This window comes from Empidonax traillii, unplaced genomic scaffold, assembly GCF_003031625.1.
Source record: "Empidonax traillii isolate 1590-97213 ecotype Southwest subspecies unplaced genomic scaffold, ASM303162v1 scaffold942:size440630, whole genome shotgun sequence".
Classification (NCBI taxonomy): Eukaryota; Metazoa; Chordata; class Aves; order Passeriformes; family Tyrannidae; genus Empidonax; species Empidonax traillii.
In genome coordinates this window covers 246361-259511 of record NW_020956135.1, presented here as the reverse complement: position 1 = coordinate 259511, position 13151 = coordinate 246361, and the positions used below count along the sequence as shown (strand labels likewise).

Genomic DNA, 13151 nt, shown 5'->3' with positions numbered 1-13151 from the left:
TGTTGCTGTCCTAGATTCTTAAGTACTTTAGATTTGTAAGTTAGGCCTATAAGTGAGTTACTGTTGTGTTTATAGTAAGTTCTATAGAATCTCTTGTTGATTTGTTAAAATTAGGCTATTAAGTGCTGTTAAGTACTGTTAAAACCTTTAGGCCTAAACTGTTTGTCAAGTCTGGGACTCAGTTTGGCAAGGGGGGTCCACTCTGAACATTGTGACTCAACAGGAGAGTCTTCCTTATTCCTTTTTATCCTTACCCTTTTCCATCCCCAGTCTCTATGTTGATGATTTTTTTGTCCATTTTAGCTTTAGATTGATTTTAGATTTTAGTCCATTTTTTCTGTGTGCTTTAACCATCTAGTAAATAGTAGAGTGAACCTTGTCAATGAATTTTGTCATGCTTTCACTTTTATATTAAACCTGCTTTTGATAATACCTTTGCTGGTGATTCTTTGAGTGACCTAAAACACTCATTTGCGACAAATATCTATGGAATAAAATTAGAGTATGCTTTGGGGAGATGACAGGAGAGACAGACTTAAAGAAAAACATCACTGGCAATAATTAAAAACAAGTGTTTAGATGTGTTAGAGACATTCATCTTATTAATCACCACTAATATAAAGCAAAGGAATCTGGAGGGCAGATTTCGGCCTTTTCAGAAGACTAGTTCAGAGGGTACTCTGGGAAACTACCCTTGAAAACAAAGGGGTCCAGGAGGGATGGACATGCTTCAAGAAGGAAGCCCTGACCACACGGGAGCAGGCTGTCCCAGTCTGCCAAAAGGCAACCTGACAGGGAAGACGACCGGTCTGGCTGAACAGGGAGATTTTAAAGGAAATTAGGGTAAAAAAGAGAGCCTACCGGTTATGGGAAAAAGGGCTGGCTGCTCAGGAAGAGTTTAGGAATATAGTTAGGTCTTGCCAAAAGAAAATCAGAGAGATGAGGGCAAAACTTGATCTTGCCACTTCTGTTAGGGATAACAAAAAGTCTTTCTATAGATACATCAATAGCAAAAGGAGGGACAAGGAAAACCTCCATTCTTTATTGGACATGGGTGGGAACAGAGTTATCAAAGATGAGGACAAGGCTGAGGTATTTAACACTTTCTTTACCTCAGTCTTCAACAGTAAGACTGTCCTGAGGACAGCTGGCTTCTGGAGCTTGTAGACAGAGATAAGAAGCTGAATAGCCCCCCTGTTATCAAGGAGGAAACAGTTAGCAACCTGCTGAGCCACTTGGATCCTCACAAGTCTATGGGACCAGATGGGATCCACCCAAGGGTGATGGGGGAGCTGGCAGAAGAGCTCATCAAGCCACTCTCCATCACTTACCAACAGTCTTGGCTCACTGAGGAGGTCCCAGATGATTGGAAGTTGGGGAATGTCACGCCAATCCACAAAAAGGGCTACAAGGAGGACCCGGGAAACTACAGGCCTGTCAGCCTGACCTCAGTGCCTGGCAAGGTTACAGAGCAGATCATCCTGAGTGCAATCACACAGCACCTACAGGATGGACAAGGGATCAGAGCCAGCCAGCAAAGGTTTAGGAAGGGCAGTGTGGAAAACAACGTGGAATATATACACTGGAAACAACAGTCATAGAAGAGAAACAGACACAGCACAGAAAACTCCCAAAGCCAGCACAGAAAACTCCATATTGCGAATTTATTGTTACGGGCCACCCTATTCTCTGTACAATTACCTCTCTCCCCCCACATCCCCACGTGGCAGCTATGTACAGCGCCATTCTTGTCCTGCCCACAGAGCCAGGCTACGCCCCTATCCTAACTCCATTGGTTGTCTCCCCTGCCTCTCCCCGGTTCCTGGGTTCTTACTGGGTGTTAACCTCTCGGTCCCTCTCATTGGCTAGCCAAGTAGCCGAGCCCCCCCCCCCTTCCTTTCAGCAGCCTTATAAGCCGTGGGAAATTTGAATAAACCCTCTTTGCTTCCGAACAGTCTGGTGTTTGTGTCTTTGGCCAGCACTAAGGATTGCATCACTGCAGCTCCGTCTTAACAGACGGCACGCGGAGAGGGTCCTTTCCTTCAAACTCTGTCAGGGCAGGTCCGGTCTGACCAACCTGATCTCCTTTTATGATCAGGGGACCCGCCTGGTGGATGAGGGAAAGGCTGTGGATGTGGTCTATCTGGACTTCAGCAAAGCCTTTGACACTGTCTCCCATAATATACTCCTGGAAAAGCTGGCAGCCCATGGCTTGGACAGGGGCACTCTGTGCTGGGTCAGGAACTGGCTGGAGGGCCGGGCCCAGAGAGTGATGGGGAACGGGGCTGCATCCAGTTGACGGCCAGTCACTAGTGGTGTCCCCCAGGGATCAGTCTTAGGCCCAGTTCTGTTTAATATCTTTATCGACGATTTAGATGAGGGGATTGAGTCCACCATTAGCAAACTTGCAGATGACACCAAGCTGGGGGGGGACTGTCGATCAGTTGGAAGGCAGGAGGGCTCTGCAGAGGGACCTGGACAGACTGGAGAGTTGGGCTGATTCCAACAGGATGAGGTTCAACAAGGCCAAGTGCCGGGTCCTGCACTTTGGCCACAACAACCCCCTGCAGCGCTACAGGCTGGGCACAGAGTAGCTGGAGAGCAGCCAGGCAGAAAGGGACCTTGGAGTTTGGATCAATAGGAAGCTGAACATGAGCCAGCAGTGTGCCCAGGTGGGCAAGGCAAATGGCATCCTGGCCTGGATCAGGAACAATGTGGCCAGCAGGACGAGGGCAGTGATTCTTCCCCTGTACTCAGCGCTGGCGAGGCCGCACCTGGAGTACTGTGTCCAGTTCTGGGTCCCTCAGTTCAGGAAGGACATTGTGGTGCTGGAGCGGGTCCAGAGAAGAGCAACAAGGCTGGTGAAGGGACTTGAACACAAGTCCTGTGAGGAGAGGCTGAGGGAGCTGGGGTTGTCTAGCCTGGAGAAGAGAAGGCTCAGGGGAGACCTCATCACTCTCTACAACTACCTGGGAGGAGGTTGTAGCCAGGTGGGGGTTGGTCTCTTTTCCCAGACAGCTATCAGCAAGACAAGAGGGCATGGTCTCAAGCTCTGCCAGGGGAGGTTTAGGTTAGATATTAAGAAGAAATTCTTTACAGAGTAATTAGGCATTGGAATGACCTGCCCAGAAAGGTGGTGGATTCTCCGTCCCTGAAGGTTTTAAAGATGAGACTGGATGTGGCACTTAGTGCCATAGTCTAGTAACTGTGGTGGTAGTGGATCAAGGGTTGGACTTGATCTCAGAGGTCCTTTCCAATCCATCTGATTCTATGATTCTATGAAGAAAGAGTATTAAGTTCAGGCTACCAAGAAGTGTTATTTCCCATCCTCATCTATTCTGAAGCATGAACTTGATTCCCTTTTCCTGACTTAGACTGAGAACTCAAATCCATTTCTTGCCAATTAAAAATAAAGTAGAATGGTGAGACACAATGACAAAACTGAAACACCTTCCTTCCCCCAATCCCCTTCTTCCCAGGCTTACTTTCACTCCTTCATTTCCAACTTTATACCTCCTCCCCCCACTTCAGGGGCAGGGAGAAAAATCATAGAATGGTTTTGGTTGGAAGGGACCTTAGAGATCTTCTAGTCCCAACCCTCCTGTGGAATGGGAGGTTGCAGTCATTTCTTAAGAACTCATCTGCCACTCCCTCCTCACACTTTTTCTGTGCTCCAACATAGAATCTCTCCCACAGGATAGTCCTTCACAAACTGCTCCAGCATAGGTCCTCTGCATGGGGTACAGTCCTTCAGGAATGTACTGCTCCAGTGTGCGTCCCCTAGGGGCTGCAATTCCGGACAGAAAACCTCCTCCTCTCCAAAGGTATGCTCTCTAGAGGGTGCAGCTTCCTTCAGGGCACATCCACCTGCTCTGGCGTGGAGCCTCTGCGAGCTGCAGGGTGGATATCTGCTTTGGAGTGGTCTTCTCCACAGGCAGTAGGGAAACCTCTGCTCCAACACCTAGAATATCTCCTACCCCTCCTTCACTGACCTAGGTGTCTGCAAAGCTGTTTTTCTTGCATTTTGCCCCTCATTCCTCCCTCTCTCACAGACACACTCTGCTGCACAGCATGTCACCCTTTCTTAAATGTTACCACAGAGGTTACCCAGCTTCACTGATTGGCTCATGTTTGGCCAGTGGCAGACCTATTTTGGAGCCAGTTGGAACTGGCTTTGTCCAGCACAGCAGCAGCCCCTGGTCCCTTCTGATGGAGGCTGCCCCTACAGTCTCCTCACTACCAAAACCTCACCACATAAACCCAATATAACTCTCTATACAAACACACTTTTTCCTTTCCCCCTCCCCCTAATTTGTATTACCTACTTCTACCAAAAAGAAACCAATAGATGAAAATACTTCCATAATTATATTTGTCGAATCTTTAACTCCCACTTAGGTTTCTTGAAAGCAGGAACTTAGAATAGTGGCTTCCAATGTATCTTTTTAATCTTCTGTGGAAGGTACGAGTTTATACAGCAAATTCAAGCCTGCTGAAAAAGAGCTGGCTTTACTTAATTATCTTTTGTGGTCCACAGACTATTAAATCAACAAACCAAATTCAATCCACAGAAATTAGTGTCTTGTATTAACATCAGCTTTCAAGAACATAAACAATGGTAAGAGATGTTGATGCAAGAAGCACTTTCTGCTTGCTGGAAAAAGGAAGTACAATTGCACCCCAGCCAGCTACTTTCTAGATAAGTTTTACTTAGCCCACCCTTTTTTACCTACAGAGAAGTAAGGTCTGTTCAAGAGTTTCCTGATAGCAAATGACAAGCACACAAATGGGTTTTCCAGGATCTGTCTGAATTAGGCTACAGGGTTAATGACTGATACAAGCAAAAAGGGAAAAAGAGTTTGATATTTTAAAACTTTTTAAAAGCTTTAAATTGTGCTCAGCAGCACATTTAATATGCAAAAAGTCTTACTTCACAGGTAACTATCATGTTTTAAGTAATTTGCATCTTCCTGATATTTGCTTATAATAAAGTTGTCTGAATACTTTTTTGATATTTAGTTGGTTTAGTCTTGAGAATTGCTACAGCTTTTGAGTAACTTTGATCTACTGGTATTTACAAGTGGTCATAGTTTGATATGCAGTATTCTTCCTACATTAGCTAGGTGGCTCATTTGAAGTAGTAAAAAACTTCCTAAATACAAAGTCATCAGAGTTGTCCCCAGTAAGTTAATCAGGGGTCTTAGTTATAACTCTCTAAAAGTTCAGAAGACTAGCTTTGGTCACACTGTTTTATTTTGTTCATGTTCCTCTACTCAACTGACAAGGCTTATTGTTGGGTTTGGTTGGGGTTTTTTGGTTTTGTTTTTGGTGGGGTTTTTTGTTTGGTTGGTTTGGTTTTGGGTTTTTCTTTTTAATATAAGTAATCAGGAATATTTTGCCACTTACTAGAAGAAACCCAAAATTTGTTTACTAACTAAACAAGTACCATCTTTACTGGAAGTAGAAATCAACAACAAAAAAAGCTTACAAGTTATTCACATGATTCAAAGTTTACTGACTTCCTAGAATATTTCTAGGTATAACATCAAAGCCTGAAATTAACAGCTTCTTTGTATTTTTTTAAGTTTCTGTAGTTTTACTGTTCATAGGTTTCCTACAAATTTACACCTAATATCACCTAAACACTTGTCTCTTCCCCCTTCTTCCCACCCCATTACTCACTATGTTACATGCAACCTTAATGGCCAGCATGTGCTGAATGATCATTATCTTCTTGGATCTTTTTCACTTGGGGCAATAATTTAGATCTATCCCCTCTACCCAACTGGCTGTTTTCATAAAGTCCACAGAACTCAGTTTTCTTTATGACCTCTGACTCATGAAATCAACTAACAGGTTCAACAGGCTGTGATCAGAAAGAGGAGGAGACAGACAAGACAGATAGGTAGACTGACAGCATAATCACAACAGCCTCTATTTGTAAGTTTCCCTTGCCTTCTTAAATCTGAAGCATTCATCCTATTCCTAGTTTTAGAAATATTTTCCTAGTGCAGTAGATACTTGTTCAATTTATCAGTGTTCTAAAATAAGAATTCAATTCCACCCCTACAAGTTCACTGTTATCCTTATCTTGCAGCAGGAAAGTTCTAACCAGGCATTTCCTGTGAACCCTCTACACATCCTAGAACACCAGCAATCAACATTAAAGGAGCGGATTTTTTTTTTAATTAAGAAAATAGCTGGGAAAACTGTACTTTCACTTTGGAAAACAAACATGAAGTTAACACTTTCCATTATACTGCTTTGACAACTCAAAAAAAAAAAAAAAAGGAAGCCTCCTTGGAATTAACAGTCCACTGTTCCAACTTTAGAGATAGCATAGTTTGGGGGTTATACAGCACATATTATGCATGCATGCCATGCACTCTATAGATAGACATGAGTTTTACTTTATCATTTCAATCTAATCTGTTTCAGCTTTTGACACTTCAGACAACTTTTGAGGAAAAAGAGAGTAATGCTGATAGAGCTTTAATAGGATTAAAATTGTATTATGTAAGGTATGTACACGATTGTGTACATTAAATGAAACTAACTGATTCTAACAAGCAGGTTATGGATCTGTAAAAAAGCATGGTCAGTCCACTTGCTCACCAGGAAGCTTTGGCACTAAGTTAAAACATAAACCAGTTCTAAAAAAAACAAAATACAGGAGAATATGTAACCAAGGACTGAACGTGCTTACCTTGACTCTCCGCTACTGTTTCTTACATCTTCATCACTGTGCCCATTCATTGTAAGTATTAAGAAGTTTAAAAGATAAATAAAAGTCCACTCAGGTTAGAAGGCAGATGTCACGAAATTAATTCTTGGTACTCTGTTTTCCAGGTGACTTTTTTACTCAACTGTTCTCTGCAAGACTTTTCCCAAATTACCTAAAGTAGTAAAGGAAAATGTTGACATAAATGGAAATATTTGATGGTTGCAACTGAAAGATACTGAAAATAACCTATCCTAACACTACTGAAAGGGAGTATCTATCACATTTGGCATCTTCTTTTTCATTAAAAAATAGTTTTTGGTGTGACATAGTCTTGTCTTAAGAACAACCCGATCTTACTTTTAGAGGAAAACAGACTCCCGAAACACATAAATAAATTTTATGAATATTAATGCTCTAAAATCTGATTAGCAAAATCATTTTGTGCACAAAACACATATCAGAAGCAGTTCTAGACACAAAGTTTACATTCTGTTGGGCGTAGTCAGGAAAATAAAGACTGTCCCATTTTAAAAAAATGGTTCAACTACATCAAGCTAACAAGATGCCACAGATGGAGTGATGATTATTTCATACGCATGAACATCTTCAATCAGATCTCTACCGTGTCAGATTCATTTAGAAAAAGTTTAGGTTCACTTTAAATGGAGTGCAAATATGAACTCATTGGTAAGAAGCTGAAGAGTGGCGCCTCTCACAGAATAAGTGGTGTGAAAGCAATTAGGGGCTCTTTAATACAGCCCGACCTACAGTTCATGGTGGAGGCGGGGGCCGCTTCGTTCCGGGATGGAAAAAGCCCTCCGCTCAAGCACTATCTCAGACACCAGGGCCACTCCAGACAGCAAACAAAGGCAATGACGGAAGAAAAGTGATAGGAAAGAGCCCTGTAACCCCAGAGAGGCCGCGAAGCGAGGCTGGGGCCCCCGCGGCGGCGAGTCAGGATGGTTTCTCGCGGATCGGCCGCTGGCTGCCCAACGAGGCCAAGATCCGCGCTATCTTGTCCTACCACGCCCAGAGTGCGAACACTCTGCCGCCTCCGGGACCGGCACTCCCTGGGCCCCAGGAAAGATCTTGAGACCATGTAACTCTCTTTGTCGGCTACTCCCTGCTCCGCGACGATCCTGCCCGACCACCTACACCGTGCTCTCGCGGCCTCCCGTGACCGACCGCTCCCAAGGCGCTCCCGAGGAAAGCCTAGGCCAGGGCTTCCTCCCTACCTCTCGCGAGTTCACCTCCCGCCCCCGAAAACGGCCCTCTGGTGGTGGCGCGACCCGCAAAGGCGCCGCTCCTGGCCAAGGCTTCCTGAAAATATTGACAAGGCGGCCGCCGTCTTCCCTTCTCGCTCCTCCCAGCGCGCCCCCCCCGGCTAGAGAAGAGCAAAGGCCCTCAGCCGGTTCGTCACGCTCCCCCCGAAGGACCCAGCGAAAGAGGCTCAATCCCGACTGCCCGCCTGAGCTCTCACAGCTCTCTCCCTCCCTCTTCGGTAAACAGCGACCGGATACAGGAGTCCAGCGGCACACTGGGCATCCAACCCCCTCTTCTCAACGCCAGTCGCCTCTCCATCCATCTTCGAAAGCGACAACCACTGCGCAACTGCGAAACAGGGAAGAGGAAAGGAGCCATGGCGGCCCTCTGCCTACCTGCCTGCGTGCGCCCGGCTTGGCTTTCTTAGGGCTGCCCCGGTCCGAGGCGGCGCTACACCCCACGAAGAGGTCTGAGCTGCAACCTAGGGTCAGAGACTGCTTCTGTGGCCGCCACTAGGTCTATGCCGCCGGCTCCTTACAGCCCCACGCGGTGGGCTCGCCTGCAGCTCTCACCGGCTTGAACAATAGGGCCCCAAACCGGGCAGGGAGAACCCTGGTGAGTAAGTGCTCTGTTGCTCCGCCGCCTTTCCTTATGTCCTCCCACCCACCGCCATCACGCTGCCACTCCGCTCAACCTCCTCCTCCCTTAGTTGGATGGAAACCCTGGGCGTGATGTCAGTCCTGCGCCCTGGGACAGAGTGGGGAGGAGGAGGAGCAACAGTCGGGAGGGGACAGCGCCGCCGGGACAATAGCAGCAGGAAGGGCTACTTGGAGGGCATGGCGGAGCCCAAGCGGCTTTCTAATTGCGCCGGATACTGCAGGGCCCGGAGGCAGCAAGTGCCCGCCTGCCCCGCCGCAGCAGTGAACGGCCGCTGAGGCCGGTGCCGCTCCTGGTGCCTGCTGCAGCTCCTGTGTGAGGGGGCAGGGCGCGGCGCGGCACGGTCCGGCCTGAGGGACGCCCATGACCCGCCCAGCGTGGCAAGCAACCTGGCCTAAGCCACACGTTACTGGTTAGTGTGGTGTGGTTTGTGGGGTTTTTTGTTTGTTTTAGGTTTGTCCTGTCTAAAATCAGAGCCCCCTAACAAACATATATGCATTTCTTAGTCTTCCTATGCCGTTACAGTTGGCATTAGGGCATATTTAGGAAGGCTTGGCATGCAGCTGCACAGAGAACACTTGCCTCCTTGAGGAAAGCATCCCCCAGCTGGAGGCAGAACACTCCTTTCTCTTGATATCTAACTCGAGTTGTTTTGAAGCGATCAATGAGAAAGATCTTTGTTTAAGGTGGCTCACGCTCAAAAAAAAAAGTAAATCGTCTTACTGCTGAAGTCTACATGTTCTCAGAGTGGCAAAAGAAAGTAGTGGCTGCTGATTGAAAGACTTCTGCTCTGAGCAACAGTGTGTTGGAAAGAGGAAGTAATTTATCTGCTTTGTCCTCTTTGTATTCCTACATATTGTGCTGGTTTTGGCTGGGGTAGAGTTAATTTTCTTCATAGTAGCTAGTATGAAGCTATGGTTTGGATTTGTTCTGAAAACAGTGTTCATAATTCAGGGATTTTTTTTTTTTAATTGCTGAGCAGTGCTTACACACAACCAAGGCCTTTTCTGCTTCTCACACCACCCCACCATTGAGTAGGCTGGGGGTGCACAAGAAGCTGGGAGGGGACACAGCCAGGACAGCTGACCCCAACTGACCAGAGGGCTATTCCATACCATATGACATCATGTTCAGCATATAAAGCTGAGGGAAGAAGAAGGAAGGGGAGGATGTTCGAATTTATGGCATCTGTCTTCCCCAAGTAACCGTTACGCATGATGGAGCCCTGCTTTCCTGGAGATGGCTGAACACCTGAACACCACTGAATTAATTCCTTGTTTTGCTTTGCTTGTGTGTGCAGCTTTTGCTTTACTTATTAAACTGTCCTTATCTTAACCCACAAGTTTTCTCACTTTTACTCTTCCAATTCTCTCCCCCATCCTGTCACCAAAATTGTTGGAAAAATAACACTGTAATTTCAGTATTAGAAAACAGGCATTACTTTATTTCGGCAACAGATGCATGGGAGATCACTCCTCCTGACATGCACACACCAACTATCAAAACTTTTAACTATTTATACATTTTAGCAAACAAAGGAGTTAGTGTTCATTGGCTACAAGTTATATAGTCCTCTTATTAATTAATATTCTATCTTCTATTGGTTAATGATCTCTCACTTCTCATGCTAATTAGTCTGTGTGCTCAGTCTTTCTCTTCTTTTGGGTCAGTGGGTTTCTTGGGTTGGTGGTCAGAGATCTCCCCCTGCCAGAATTACCTTTTACCCAGTCAGAGCTGATTTCACCACAATTGCTGAGTTGGCTTTATTAGTTTCTTCCTTATCTTGGGAGTTCTGCCAAATGTCCTTGTGGCCCAAAAGTTGTGCATTTCCTCCCAAGCTTTGCTAGCCTCCCTCCCAGGTCTGAGATCATTGAAGCATGTCAATCCCTAAATTTAATTTGTTTTTCTAACATATGGACATCACTTAGAGCTTGCTTGCTAGCTGCTAATCTGTTTCATAGATTAAATCTCCCTTCTTGTTGATTAGGCTTGAAAGTTTACAAAGATCAAACATCAAAGAACATCCTTTCTTAAGAAACAATTTGCAGCAATTAGGCCGAACCTTGTTTCATAACCCCTTTCTCATTCCCTGTAACTCTCTGAGCAAATTGTTAACTATTTTTGACTCTTGAGATGTCAGTGTCAGCAAGACTAAACACTATTTGTTACAATTAAAGATTTTCCCAACAATCCCACTATGGGGGGAGTAAGTGGCTGTGTGGTATTTAGTTGTTGTCTGGGCTTAAACCATGACACATATGCAATCACACTCCATCATGCGAGGAAGGATTGTGGGGTCGTTACTGACCAGGATGTGGTACTATACTTGGAATTTTCTTCAGCACCTTGCAAGAGTAAAAGAGGTTAACGTGAATAGACAATTTGCTCATGAAGGAAGGAAGGGCTTGAGAGTCATTCTATGTATATGCCAGAGCAAGGTGGCTACAATAACTGTCAAATCAGTTCATACCTGAAGATTTGTGTTGGCCAGGAGCCAGCATCTGAGTCACAGTCAGTCAGAGATGTTGGCCTAGGGTTTATCTCATAGCTGCTCCCCCTAGGGTGAGCAAAGCTGTGCAGCCAAGACACCTGCCAACCCCTCAGCAGGGCTGCAGGGGTTTCCTGTTGCTGCTTCTTCAGCCCACCAACTGTTGGGATCAGCTGTTATACACAGCAATTCTATCTCCTTTTTGGAACCAGAGTGCAACAGCAGAGGCTAGGTGAGGCATTTCCACTAGTCCATCTCAAGCACCATATGAAAATACCTGTTAAAAACAGAATAAACTTTTTTTTCACCCTTAGAAATAATAATTAAAAAAAAAAGCATAAGAAGGTGTTTAGACAAGAAAACAGCTTCAAAACCTATAAAAAAGCTGTATTAGACTATGTTCCTTCCTGAGGCACTTAAGTTCACTGAAGTCAGCTTAAGGGATAATATTTCATGTGGTGATAGACAATGACACCACAAGATCAATGGAATTTAAACTCAAGAATGTCAGAATGAAAGTGCTTTAAATTAAATTCAAATTTTAAATTTTAATTTAAATGAAGGTAATTAACACTGAAACACTTTATCAAGGTGTACTGGGTATGACTGTGATGGAGTTAATTTTCTTTGTAGCAACCCGCATGGCACTGTTTCAGATTTGCGATTAAACCAATGTTGATAACACTGTTGTGGCTATTGCTGAAGGATGCTTACACAAACATCCAGACTTTCTCTTTTTCCCACTCTGCCCCCACAGCAAGTAGTCTGGGGATGGGCATGAAGGCTGGGAGGGAACACAACATGGACAGGTGACCTGAATCGGCCAAAGGAATAATCCATGCCATACAATGTCATGTTCAGCAATTAAAACTGAGAGGAGAGGGTTTTGGGTGACAGCCATTGCTCAAGGACTGGTTGGACATCAATCTATTTGAGGGATGTGGTGTTTGTCTTTGCATTAATTGTGGTTTTGTTTTCTTTAATTTTCTTCTTTCCTTTACTTTATAAAGTATCTTTGTCTTGACCCACAGTTTTTTTGGTCTTCCGATTCTCTTACCTGCCCTGCTTGTGTGGGGGTTGGGTTGAGTGAGTGGCTGTGTGGTTGTCCTAGTTTCAGGGGCTGGGACCAGTTTATCACTATGTGGGTGTAACATAAACGGTGTATTCTACACCCTCTATGTCATTTCTGATGGACTGTTAATAATGGATCATTTGCAGCAGCTGCCTAGGAACACCTGACACCTCTGACTACAAGCTGGGTGTTAAAGAACTCTGAGAGGAGTGTTTCTTTGTCTTCACACTGAATACTCAGCTGTGATAACTCCCCTCTGGGGAGGCATTAGCACCTTCATGCCCAGCCTGAGGGGTCATCTCTGCTAATGGGCCATACTGGACTGGCATAATAGGAAGCTGCAAGGACCTAGACCATCAAAGACTCCAAAAATATCCCTTGTCTCAACAGAGGTAAATCACCCATTGTGGAACTCCCCGCCCTGGGGGAGGTACTGGACATTCCCACCTGAACCTGAGCATATATAATCTTGGGATTTGTGGACTTCTGGTACCACTTGTTGGATCCAGAGGAGGACCAGAACTTCAACTGGCCTGTGACTGTCACTCTCGAAAAAACTGCAATCATTGCTTCAACAGAACTGCGACCATCATCTGGACCAACAGGTTTTCCTTTCCTTTTATTTTGCACCCAGGGGGGCCACGTGGTGCTCAGCACAGGGGCTAACGAACACTGTTCTGTTCTTGTCCCAGAGTGCTGGGTTATACATTTTTTTTGTGAGTTAAAGCCAGTTTTTCTCTGTATCATTACATTTATTGTATGGGAGCCCCCGGTGGTCTAGGGGAAAAGACACTGCACTGTCACTGCAGAGACCCGGGTTCGATTCCCGGTCGGGGCCCCTCCCCGGGCAGATGGAGCTCGTTAGCCCATAAGGCAATCCATCTACGTCCTGAGGACCTCGCTGCCACCGTCCAAGCTCGCTTGGCCCCGGCAGATGAACCTCAGGA

General features: G+C 45.5%; 1 long non-coding RNA gene across 1 annotated transcript; it reads right to left on the bottom strand.

The window, feature by feature from the left end:
- On the bottom strand, window positions 1-12741 carry LOC114067623. Its single transcript, XR_003573427.1, has 3 exons — window positions 12606-12741; window positions 12368-12374; window positions 1-10 (listed from the first exon to the last, which is right to left on the bottom strand). It is a non-coding gene; the product is annotated as an uncharacterized LOC114067623 (long non-coding RNA).
- Window positions 12742-13151: the final 410 nt, after the last annotated feature.